We start from the raw sequence: 13578 nt of genomic DNA, 5'->3' as shown, positions 1-13578 counted from the left end.
AGTACATTGTTGACTGGACAGCATTTTGGGATGTGAAAGACGCTGTATAAATGCAAGTCTATTTACCTCTTAGCAACATTGTCAGGAGTCATGAAGTCAGTTTTCATATGTATGCTGACGACCTTCACTTCTACCTCTCTGCCTCTTCCATTGACACAAGGATTGTATCGGCACTCCTTCCATTGATACTGTCATGTATGTAAACTTGTAAATACCATGTCTAACCACAAGAGGGCTTATCCCCTGGAGTCCCAAGGGATCCCACAATCTCTTGGGAGCACCTGTATATAAGGAGGTCTCACAGGCTGGAGAGGCACTCTGAAATCTGTAATAAAGGACTACAGTCACACTTTACTTTGAGCTTGCAGTATCTAGTCTGACTCTTTATTCAAGACATAACAATTGGCGACGAGATACAGATGACGAACCCCACCGCAACAATGCAGAGAAACGTGGGCATCCTGGAGAAATTTTCAGAGGGAGATGATTGGGAAACCTTCGTGGAGTGACTCAACCAATATTTTGTGGCCAACAAGCTGGAAGGAGAAGTGAACACTGCCAAACGAAGGGCGATCCTCCTCACCGTTTGCGGGGCACCAAATTATGGCCTCATGAAAAATCTGCTCACTCCAACGAAACCCACAGACAAGTCGTACGATGAGTTGTGCACACTGGTCCGGGAGCATCTAAACCCGAAGGAAAGCGTTCTGATGGCGAAGTATCGGTTCTACACGTACAAGAGGTCTAAAGGCCAGGAAGTGGCGAGCTTCGTCGCCGAGCTAAGGCGCCTTGCAGGACATTGCGAATTTAAAGGACACTTGGAACACATGCTCAGGGACTTCTTTGTACTTGGCATTGGCCATGAAGTAATACTTTGACTGTAGAGACCCCAAATTTGAGCAAAGCCATAGCGATAGCCCAGGCGTTTATCGCCACCAGTGACAATACCAAACAGCTTTCTCAGCACACTAGTGCTGCTGCAAGTACTGTGAACAAAGTAACGTTATTTTCAAATCAAAATGTACAGGGCAGGACTTACACGCCTGCAACTACTTATCCACAGATGACTGAGTCCACCATCAAGAGTGGTGAATACAAGGCCATTAACACCTTGTTGGCGCTGTGGGGGTGATCATCATTTCCATTCATGCCGCTTCAAAGGATACGTTTGCAAGGGCAAACTCCAGCGCATGTGCAGGCGAGCTGCAAACCCTGCTAATCCAGCAAACCACTGTGTTGCAGAGGAGGACAGATACACGGTGGATCACAACGAACCAGAGCCTCAGACCGAGGAAGTAGAGGTGTATGGAGTGCACACATTTACCACAAAGTGTCCCCGATAATGCTGAAGGTTGAATTAATTGGACTCCCTTTGTCCATGGAGCTGGACACGGGCGCAAGCCAGTCCATAATGAGCAAAAAGACTTTCGATAAATTGTAGTGCAGCAAGGCCTCAAGGCCAGTCCTGACTATCATTCATACTAAACTGAGAACGTACACAAAGGAACTGATTCCCATAATCGGCAGTGCCACCATAAAGGTCTCCTATGATGGAGCGGTGAACGAGTTACCGCTCTGGTTGGTACCGGGTGATGGCCCCACGCTGTTCGGCAAGAGCTGGCTGAGAAAGATACGCTGGAACTGGGACAACGTCCAAGCGCTTTCGTCCATCGACGACACCTCATGTGCCCAGGTCCTAAACAAGTTCCTCTCGCTGTTCGAACCAGGCATCGGGACGTTCCAAGGAGCAAAAGTGCAGATCCATTTGATTCCGGGGCTCGACTCATCCATCACAAGGCGAGAGCAGTACCTTCGATGATGAGAGAGAGAGGGTGGAGATCGAGCTGGACAGGCTGCAACAAGAGGGCATCATTTCGCCCATCGAATTCAATAAATGGGCCAGTCCGATTGTTCCAGTCCTCAAAGGAGACGGCACTGCCAGAATCTGTGGTGATTACAAAGTTACTATCAATCGTTTCTCATTGCAGGATCAATACCCGCTACCAAAGGCAGCCTACCTATTTGCGATGCTGACGGGAGGGAAAACGATCACGAAGCTAGACTTGACCTCAGCCTACATGACGCAGGAGCTGGAGGAATCATCGAAAGGCCTCACCTGCATCAACACGCACAAAGGTCTCTTCATTCACAACAGATGCCCGTTTGGGAATCGATCGGCTGCGGTGATATTCCAGAGGAACATGGAAAGCTTGCTGAAGTCGGTCCCGTGCACCGTGGTCTTCCGGGACGACATCTTGGTTACAGGTTGGGACACCGTCGAGCATCTGCAGAACCTGGAGGAGGTTCTTAGTCGGCTTAATCATGTGGGACTCAGGCTAAAACGCTCGAAGTGCGCTTTCCTGGCGCCTGAAGTGGAGTTCCTGGGGAGAAGAATCGCTGTGGACAGCATTTGGCCCACCGATTCGAAGACGGAGACAATCAAGAACGCACCGAGACCACAGAACATGACGGAAGTGCGGTTGTTTCTGGGACTCCTGAACTATTTTGGTAACTTCTTACCGGGTCTTAGCGTATTGTTAGAAACCCTGCACTCTTTACTGCGTAAAGGAGATGAATGGGTATGGGATAAAAGCCAAGAAAATGCCTTTGAGAAAGCTAGGAAGCTGTTATGTTCAAACAAATTGCTTGTGTTGTACGATCCATGTAAGCGTTTGGTACTAGCATGTACGAGGTCGGGTGTCTATTGTAACAAGCCAATGAATTTGGGAAATTGCAACCGGTTGCTTATGCGTCCAGAAGTCTGTCTAAGGCTGAGAGGGCTTACAGTATGATCGAAAAAGAAGCGTTAGCGTGTGGTTACAGGGTAAAGAAAATGCATCAATATCTGTTCAGGCTCAAATTTGAATTGGAAAGCGACCATACGCCGCTGATATCCCTCTTTTCTGAAAGCAAGGGGATAAATACGAATGCATCGGCCTGCATCCAGAGATGGGCTCTCACGTTGTCCGCATACAACTATGCCATCCGCCACAGGCCAGGCACAGAAAACTACGGATGCTCCCAGTAGGCTGCCATTGCCCACCACAGAGGTGGAGATGGCACAGCCCGCAGATTTAGTTATAGTAATGGAAGCATTCGAGAGTGAGCATCACCTGTTACCACCCGACAGATTAGAACCTGGACCAGCCATGACCCCTTACTGTCCTTAGTAAAAAACTGTGTGCTCCACAGGAGCTGGTCTAGTGTCCCGTTAGAGATGCAGGAAGAAATAAAGCCCTACCAGCGGCGCAGAGATGAAATGTCTATACAGGCAGACTGCCTCCTATGGGATAATCGGGTAGTGGTGGCAAAAAAGGGCAGGGACACCTTCATTAGTGATCTCCATAGCACCCACCAGGCATTGTAATGATGAAAGCGATAGCCAGATCCCACGTGTGGTGGCCCGGTATCGATGCAGATTTAGAGTCCTGCGTGCACAAATGTAATACATGTTCACAGTTAAGCAATGCACTCAGGGAGGCACCACTAGGTTTATGGTCTTGGCCCTCCAAACCGTGGTCTAGGGTTCATGTCGAGTATGCAGGCTCATTCCTGGGAAAAATGTTCTTAGTGGTTGTAGATGCGTACTCCAAATGGATTGAATGTGTGATGCCGGCAAGCACGTCCGCTGCCACTATTGAAAGCCTACTGGCCATGTTTGCCATGCATGGCCTGCATGATGTTCTTGTAAGTGACAATGGGCCATGCTTTACCAGTGCCAAGTTCAAGGAGTTCATGACCCGCAATGGGATCAAACATGTCACATCTGCCCCGTTTAAACCAGCGTCCAACAGTCAGAGCAGTCCAAACGATCAAACAGAGCTTCAAAAGGGTAACTGAAGGCTCACTGCAGACTTGCTTATCCCAAGACCTGCTTAGTTACCGCACAAAACCCCACTCGTTCACTGGGGTTCTTCCTGCTGAACTGCTCATGAAAAGGGCACTTACGACAAGGCTCTCGTGATCTACACGAACAGGTAGAGTAGGCGGCTTCAACAGAATACATATGATCACGCAAATGTGTCATGCGAAATTGAGATAAATGATCCTATATTTATGTTGAACTATGGACAAGGTCCCAAGTAGCTTCCTGGCACTGTTTTGGCCAAAGAGGGGAGTAGGGTGTTTGTGTTCAAACTCTCAAATGGACTCACCTGCAGGAAACACTTGGACCAAACCAAACTCAGATTTACGGACTATCCAGAACAACCCACAATAGACTCTACCTTTTTCAACCCTCCAACACACACACAAGTGGCAACCGACCCAGTGGTTGACCACAAAGCAAAACCCATCACCCGCAGCAGCCCAGCAGGACTCACCACCCCCAGCAGCCCAGCAAGGCCAGCTGCGTAGCAGCTCAGCGAGGGCCCAACAAACGACTCACCAAAACCAGCATTTGCACCGAGACGATCAACCAGGGAAGGCTCCAGATCGACTCGCATTGTAAATAGTTACACTATTGACTTTGGGGGGGGGGGGGGGAGTGTTGTTATGTATATAAACTTGTAAATATCATGTCTAACCACCAGAGGGCTTATCCCCTGGAGTCCCAAGGGATCCCACAATCCCTTGGGAGCACCTGTATATAAGGAGGCTGAAGAGGCACTCTGAGATCTGTAATAAAGGACTACGGTCACACCTTGCTTTGAGCTTGCAGTATCTAGTCTTGACTCTTTATTCAAGACAGAACAGAAACAAAGGTTGTTTCTACACTCTTGCAACTGTTCCTCAGCTCCAGCTTAATGTCAGCAAACCAAAGGTATCCTTTTTTGCTCCCAGAAGCAGCATGAACTCCATAAATGTCCCTGGCTGCCACTTCAGATTGAGGCAGGAATTACGGAACCTTTATGAACTGCCTAACATAATTTCCAGCTTCTTGACCCACATCTGCTCTGTTAGGAATACTGCTTTCTTCCACTTGTGCAATACTGCTTCAGCGATGTGAGGCACAACTTTTCTCATACACTCCTCGTCGTCTTTCTTGCCTGCACCTTCCACAAGCTTCAACTCATTCAAAGCACTGCAGCACATTATACTTTCCAAACTCTGCTGGCTCCCATTGTCCCAGCAGATTGATTTCAACATTTTTGTCCTTACTTTTGCATCCTACCTTAGTGACCTCTTCCTAACTTCTGTTATTGTACACAACCTTTGCTACTCTATCACTGAACTTCTGCTCATCTTTTCCTCCATCATTGGTTAGCTCTCATTCAGCCACTAAACTCATACCCTCTACAACACCTTGCCCAGTTCCCTGTCTCTTGTCATTTCACTCACTTATTAACAACTACCTCAAAACCCTTCTCTTTGAATGTCTTGGAAACCAACCATCTTCCCCAATCATTTCCACTTTTCTCTTCCTGTTTGACATCCAGTATTTTGTTCTTCTAACATGAAGCTTTGAGATAAGAAATAGGAACAGGAGTAGGCCATTCGGCCCCTCAAGCCTGCTCCGCCATTCAGTAAGATCATGGACTCAGCTCCACTTCCCTGCCCGCTCCCCATAACCCCATATCCTTATCGTTTAAGAAACTGTCTATTTCTGTCTTAAATTTATTCAATGTCTCAGCTTCCACAGCTCTCTGAGGCAGCGAATTCCACAGATTTACAAACCTCTGAGAGAAGAAATTTCTCCTCATCTCTGTTTTAAATGGGCAGCCCCTTATTCTAAGATCATGCCCACTAGTTCTAGTCTCCCCATCAGTGGAAGCATCCTCTCTGCATCCACCTTGTCAAGCCCCCTCATAATCTTGTACGTTTTGATAAGATCACCTCTCATTCTTCTGAATTCCAATGAGTAGAGGCCCAACCTACTCAACCTTTCCTCATATCAACCCCCTCATTCCGGAATCAACCTAGTGAACCTTCTTTGAACTGCCTCCAAAGCAAGTATATCCTTTCGTAAATATGGAAACCAAAACTGCACGCAGTACTCCAGGTGTGGCCTCACCAATACCTTATATAGCTGTAGCAAGACTTCCCTGTTTTTATACTCCATCCCCTTTGCAATAAAGGCCAAGATACCATTGGCCTTCCTGATCACTTGCTGTACCTGCATACTATCCTTTTGCATTTCATGCACAAGTACCCCCAGGTCCCGCTGTACTGCAGCACTTTGCAATCTTTCTCCATTTAAATAATAACTTGCTCTTTGATTTTTTTATCTGCCGAAGTGCATGACCTCACACTTTCCAACATTATACTCCATCTGCCAAATTTTTGCCCACTCACTTAGCCTGTCTATGTCCTTTTGCAGATTTTTTGTGACTTCCTCACACATTGCTTTTCCTCCCATCTTTGTATTGTCAGCAAACTTGGCTACATACACTCAGTCCCTTTTTCCAAGTCATTAATATAGATTGTAAATAGTTGGGGTCCCAGCATTGATCCCTGCAGCATCCCACTAGTTACTGGTTGCCAACCAGAGAATGAACCATTTATCCCAACTCTCTGTTCTCTGTTAGTTAGACAATCCTCTATCCATGCTAATATATTACCCCCAACCCCGTGAACTTTTATCTTGTGCAGTCACCTTTTATGTGGCACCTTGTCAAATGCCTTCTGGAAGCCCAAATACACCATATCCACTGGTTCCCCTTTATCCACCCTGTTCATTACATCCTCAAAGAATTCCAGCAAATTTGTCAAACATGACTTCCCCTTCATAAATCCATGCTGACTCTGCCTGACCAAATTTTGCTTTTTCAAATGTCCTGCTACTGCTTCTTTAATAATGGACTCCAACATTTTCCTAACCACAGATGTTAGGCAGTAGTTTCCTGCTTTTTGTCTGCCTCCTTTTAATAGGGGTGTTACATTTGCAGTTTTCCAATCTGCTGGGACCTCCCTAGAATCCAGGGAATTTTGGTAAATTACAACCAATGCATCCACAATCCCTGCCGCTACTTTTCAAGACCCTAGGATGCAAGCCATCAGGGCCAGGGTATTTATGTGCCTTTAGCCCCATTATCTTACTGAGTACCACCCCCTTAGTGATTGTGATTGTGTTAAGTTCCTCTCCCCCTATAGCCCTTTGACTATCCACTGTTGGAATATTGTTGATGTCCTGTACCGTAAAGACTGATCCAAAATATTTGTTCAGAGTTTCTGCCATCTCCATGTTCCCCATTACTAATTCCCCGGTCTCGTCCTCTAAGGGACCAACATTTACTTTAGTCACTCTTTTCCTTTTTATAGCCTATAAAAACTCTTTTATCTGTTTTTATATTTTGTGCTAGTTTACTTTCATAGTCTATCTTCCTGCAAGTCAAAAGCACTATAAAAATGCTTGCTGGCATCCTCACTGAAAGATTACATTTATGATATTCTAAAATTAGAATATCATGTTTAGTTGACTATTAGGAATTAACATTCCATTTCAGGTTATATACTGACTTACTTCCCAGTAATTAACTGAACTGCCTGAAATCTCATGGCTGGAAATATAGACCTTGACACCTGAAAAAACAGCTGAACAAAGAAACCAAGAACAGAAATTAAGTGCACACAACAAAAAATAACATTACAGTTTGTGAAGTTACTGACTTAGAGGTCCTGAAGTTATTGTAAAGATTAAATGGTTTAATACCTTTGCTAAAATAACAAGAAAGAATCTCAGACTAACTCAGAATACACTAGTATCCCATTGCATAATTTCAGGGAAGAAATTTCTTATCACTTATGAATAGTGTCATTTTTAAATTCACAGCATTTTGTTTTACATAGTGAGTTGTGATCTGAAAGAGTGATGGAAGCAGATTCAACAGTAACTTTCAAAAGGGAATTGAATATATACATGAAAGGGAAACAAATGCATGGCTATGGGGAAAGAGTGGGGGAGTGGAACTTGTTGGATAGCTCTACAAAGAGCAGCACAGGCACAATGGGTCAAATTACCTCCTTCTGTGCTGTATAATTCTATAATAAGATTATCTGAATAAACTTTAAAATAAAATACTGTTGCCAATATTAGCAGTTGTAGGCTTTATGCATTTATATCACATTCCTTTGCTAATCGTTTATTAAAGTAACGGACATAGGAATTTCCTACAGATGCATTAAGCTTTCATTTTCAAACATTACTAACAGTGATTTTAGCCTGTATGTAGAGAAGTAGATGGTACATCTGTTAAGCATTGATTTCATGCTGGTGAGATGGTAACTGACGAGTGGGATCTACAATATTGTTTTGCCATTATTCATTTTTGCTAATACAACACAGTAATGCCAGTGCTTGCATTGTCTGCCAATACATTTTCCTGTGCCATCTCTGATTTGGAGCTTGGTGGTCTAAATAGCAAGCATTTGTGATCTGCTATTGTTTACTGGGGAAAGAATACATGGTAGGTACACCAAGTCTTTCTATGGTGGGTGCCCGTGTGCCCCTTCTGAAAGATTTTTCAGCATTCATTTCTTTCATCACTGCCAATAAATGCCGATCATAAGGATGTAAACCAGTGTTTTCCTACTCCCCAGTGCAGCTGTCAACCAAGACACAAAGCTCTCATTGCCACAACATAGTGATTTTATTGCATCACACATAACTTGTGTATATATGTATATATATAGCACCTTTAAGGTAGTAAAACATCCCAAGCTGCTTCACAGGAAACATAGAAAATAGGTGCAGGAGTAGGCCATTCGGCCCTTCGAGCCTGCACCGCCATTCAATAAAATCATGGCTGATCATTCCCTCAGTACCCCTTTCCTGCTTTCTCTCCATACCCCTTGATCCCCTTAGCTGTAAGGGCCATATCTAACTCCCTCTTAAATATATCCAATAAACTGGCATCAACAACTCTCTGCGGCAGGGAATTCCACAGGTTAACAACTTTCTGAGTGAAGAAGTTTCTCCTCACCTCAGTCCTAAATGGCCTACCACTTATCCTAAGACTGTGTCCCCTGGTTCTGGACTTCCCCAACATCGGGAACATTCTACCCGCATCTAACCTGTCCCGTCCTGTCAGAATCTTATAAGTTTCTATGAGATCCCCTCTCATCCTTCTAAGCCCCAATGTATAAAGGCCCAGTTGATCCAGTCTCTCCTCATATGTCAATCCTGCCATCCCGGGAATCAGTCTGGTGAACCTTCGCTGCACTCCCTCAATAGCAAGAACGTCCTTCCTCAGATTAGGAGACCAAAACTGAACATAATATTCCAGGTGAGGCCTCACCAAGGCTCTGTACAACTGCAGTAAGACGTCCCTGCTGCTATACTCAAATCCCCTAGCTATGAAGGCCAATATACTATTTCCCTTCTTCACCGCCTGTTGTACCTGTATGCCAACTTTCAATGACTGATGAACCATGACACCCAGGTCTCGTTGCACCTCCCCTTTTCCTAATCTGCCGCCATTCAGATAATATTCTGTCTTCGCGTTTTTGCCCCCAAAGTGGATAACCTCACATTTATCCACATTGTACTGCATCTGCCATGCATTTGCCCACTCACCTAACCTGTCCAAGTCACCCTGCAGCCTCCTAGCGTCCCCTCACAGCTCACACCGCCACCCAGTTTAGTGTCATCTGCAAACTTGGAGATATTACACTCAATTCCTTCATCCAAATCATTGATGTATATTGTAAAGAGCTGGGGTCCCAGCACTGAGCCCTGCGGCACTCCATTAGTCATTGCCTGCCATTCTGAAAAGGACCCGTTTATCCCGACTCTCTGCTTCCTGCCTGCCAACCAGTTCTCTCTCCACGTCAGTATATTACCCCCAATACCATGTGCTTTGATTTTGCACACCAATCTCTTGTGTGGGACCTTGTCAAAAGCCTTTTGAAAGTCCAAATACACCACATCCACTGGTTCTCCCTTGTCCAATCTACTAGTTACATCCTCAAAAAATTCCAGAAGATTTGTCAAGCATGATTTCCCCTTCATAAATCCATGCTGACTTGGACCAATCCTGTCACTGCTTTCCAAATGCGCTGCGATTTCATCCTTAATAATTGATTCCAACATTTTCCCCACTACTGATGTCAGACTAACCGGTCTATAATTAGCCACTTTCTCTCTCCCTCCCTTTTTAAAAAGTGGTGTTACATTAGCTACCCTCCAGTCCATAGGAACTGATCCAGAGTCGATAGACTGTTGGAAAATGACCACCAATGCATCCAATATTTCTATGGCCACTTCCTTAAGTACTCTGGGATGCAGACTATCAGGCCCCAGGGATTTATCAGCCTTCAATCCCATCAATTTCCCTAACACAATTTCCCGCCTAATAAGGATATCCTTCAGTTCCTCTTTCTCACTCGACACTCGGTCCCGTAGTACTTCTAGAAGGTTATTTGTGTCTTCCTTCGTGAAGACAGAACCAACGTATTTGTTCAGTTGGTCTGCCATTCCTTTGTTCACCATTATAAAGTCACCTGAATCCGACTGCAAGGGACCTACGTTTGTCTTAACTAATCTTTTTCTCTTCACATATCTATAGAAGCTTTTGCAGTCAGTTTTTATGTTTCCGGCAAGCTTCTTCTCGTACTCTATTTTCCCCCTCTTAATTAAACCATTTGCCCTTCTCTGCTGAATTCTAAATTTCTCCCAGTCCTCTGATTTGTTGCTTTTTCTGGCCAATTTATATGCCTCTTCCTTGGATTTAACACTATCCTTAATTTCCCTTGTTAGCCACGGTTGAGCCACCTTCCCTGTTTTATTTTTACTCCAGACAGGGATGTACAATTGCTGAAGTTCATCCTTGTGATCTTTAAATATTTGCCGTTGCCTATCCATCATCAACCCTTTAAGTATCATTTGCCATACTATTCTAGCCAATTCACGCCTCAAACCATCGAAGTAACCTTTCGTTAAGTTCAGGACCCTAGTTTCTGAATTAACTGTGTCACTCTCCATTTTTATATTTTACCATGTTATGGTCACTCTTCCCCAAGGCGCCTCGCACAACAAGATTGCTAATTAGTCCTTTCTCATTACACATCACCCAGTCTAGGATGGCCAGCTCCCTAGTTGGTTCCTCGACATAATTGGTCTAGAAAACCATCCCTAATGCACTCCAGGAAATCCTCCACCACCGCATTGCTACCAGTTTGGTTAGCCCAATCAATATGTAGATTAAAGTCACCCATGATAACTACTGTACCTTTATTGCATGCAACCCTAATTTCTTGTTTGATGCTGTCCCCAACCTTACTACTACTGTTTGGTGGTCTGTACACAACTCCCAATGGCGTTTTCTGCCCCTTGGTATTCCGTAGCTCCACCCATACCGATTCCACATCATCCAGGCTAATGTCCCTCCTTACTATTGCATTAATTTCCTCTTTAACCAGCAATGCCACCCCACTTCCTTTTCCTTTCTGTCTATCCTTCCTAAATATTGAATACCCCTGGATGTTAAGTTCCCAGCCTTGGTCACCCTGGAGCCATGTCTCCGCCAATTACATCATACCCATTAACTGCTATCTGCGCAGTTAATTCGTCCACCTTATTCCGAATACTCCTCGCATTGAGGCACAGAGCCTTCAGGCTTGTCTTTCCAACACACTTTGCCCTTTTAGAATTTTGCTGTAATGTGGCTCTTTTTGCTTTTTGCCTTAGGTTTCTCTGCCCTCCACTTTTACTTTGCTTCTTTCTATCTTTTTCTTCTGCCCCCATTCTACTTCGCTCTGTCTCCCTGCATAGGTTCCCATCCCCCTGTCATATTAGTTTAACTCCTTCCCAACAGCACTAGCAAACACTCCCCCTAGCACATTGGTTCCGGTCCTGCCTAGGTGCAGACCGTCAGGAGTATTATAAGAAGTGAAAATATTTGACATAGCCACATGAGGAGAAACTAGATCAGGTGACCAAAAACTTGGTCAGAGATGTAGGTTTTAAGGAGGGTCTTATAGGAGGAGAGAAGCGGAGAGGTTTAGGCAAGGGATTCCAGAGCTTAGCGCCTAGGCAACAGAAGGCACGGCCAATGGTTGAGCGATTATAATCAGGGATGCTCAAGAGGGCAGAATTAGAGGAGCGCAGATATTTCGGAGAATTGTGGAGCTGGAGATTACAGAGATGAGGGGAGAGGCCATGGAGGGATTTGAAAACAAGGATGAGAATTTTGAAATCAAGGTGTTGCTTAACAGGGAGCAAATGTAGGTCAGCAGGCACAGGGGTGATGGGTGAACGGGACTTTGTGCGAGTTAGGACACGAGCAGCCGAGTTTTGGATGACCTTGTTTACTTGGGTAGAATGTGGGAGGCCAGCCAGTGAGTTGGAATAATCAAAACTAGAGGTAACAAAAGCATGGATGAGGGTTTCATATCCAAGAAACAAGATGAAAAGCAGGTTCATGTACATACTAGGTGAACCAAGAGAGGCTTATAGCGATCCGGTGTATCGTATGCAGGCCTCAAAGCAGCAATCTCTGCAGGTTCTTCAGAAGGCTTTTGTCAGATGATGGAAACCAATTTAAAGGGATTATCAGCCACTCCAACTACTCTACCTACAGCTGCAAAAGTGATAGCAACTATTCATTTCAGGCAACTTAGGACTTCCCATTCAGCAGGAGGTGACTTATCTGGCATTGATATAAGGTATCATTTTCACCTGTATTTAAAAGGTGACTGATAGGTTGTTTTGGAAGGTTGCCAGGTTTGTCAATTCCACAAAATCAGATACACAAAGAGAACCATTTTTTGGTTTTGTACAAGAGTGCTGGGGCGGGGAATTCCAGCATAAGCCATTCAAAATGTGCAGCGGCTGTGTGGTGTCTTATGTTGAATTCAGTAAATGATCATGTACATGGTTATGATTGTAAGTTGGCATAAGAAGAGGAATATTGCCCCTTTTGTGAATAATCTGTTACAAATAAATCAAACTATTTTCGTTGAAAGCCAAGATTTGGTTGTCACCTTGACATTTCTTTAAATACCCTTGCTGAGATTAAGAGCTGATCATGTGGAGAACCAGCATAAATTCATTTCATGCTGCTAATCCTATCCATAGTTCTGCTTATTGGAATATTATAAAGCCATTTATCGATGTCAGTATTTTAACTGATTGAAACCACTATCTTTTTTGCTGTTCATGGTCATTTCTGTTTTGATGTAAATCTTACTATTTTTCCAATACTGTGGTTCCTTTATTCTGTAAAAACTGAATTATCAATAGAAGAAAACCTACACATCCTTTAATCCTAACATCCATTATAGTACATATTACATAAAAATAAATTTGCGAGTTAAATTTTGCAAACTTTCATTACAGGTTGAACCTCCCTTATCCGGAACCCTCGGGACCTGGCCTGTTCCGGTTAAGAGATTTTTCCGGACGAGGGGTGGTCACGTTAAATTGGATGGTACAGGTACTGAGCAAGGTGATATTGGGGCTGACTAGCTTGGGGTTGGGAGTGTAGCAGAGAGATCATGGGGGTGGGCGGTGGATCGCGGGGTCAGGCCAGCGATTGCGGGAGTCGGCAGCATGGAAGGATTTCAATTTGTTCATGTCGGAGTTTTGCGCATGCACCACCCGGTGGCCGGGAATGGTTCCGGCCGAGGGGTGGTTCCGGATAGGGAAGTTTTGAATAAGGGAGGTTCAACCTGTACCTGGAAATTATCACAAATATATTT

At 44.6% G+C, this 13578-nt stretch overlaps 1 protein-coding gene across 2 annotated transcripts in view; it reads left to right on the top strand.

The window, feature by feature from the left end:
* The window catches only part of moto (minamoto), a 77860-nt gene that overhangs the window by 57993 nt on the left and 6289 nt on the right, over positions 1-13578 (top strand). The gene's annotated exons all lie outside the window — the stretch shown is intronic.

The sequence above is a fragment of the Pristiophorus japonicus genome, chromosome 21 (genome assembly GCF_044704955.1).
Source record: "Pristiophorus japonicus isolate sPriJap1 chromosome 21, sPriJap1.hap1, whole genome shotgun sequence".
Taxonomy (NCBI): domain Eukaryota; kingdom Metazoa; phylum Chordata; class Chondrichthyes; family Pristiophoridae; genus Pristiophorus; species Pristiophorus japonicus.
Note: the sequence above shows the minus strand (reverse complement) of the source record. Positions and strands in the feature narration are given on the sequence as shown.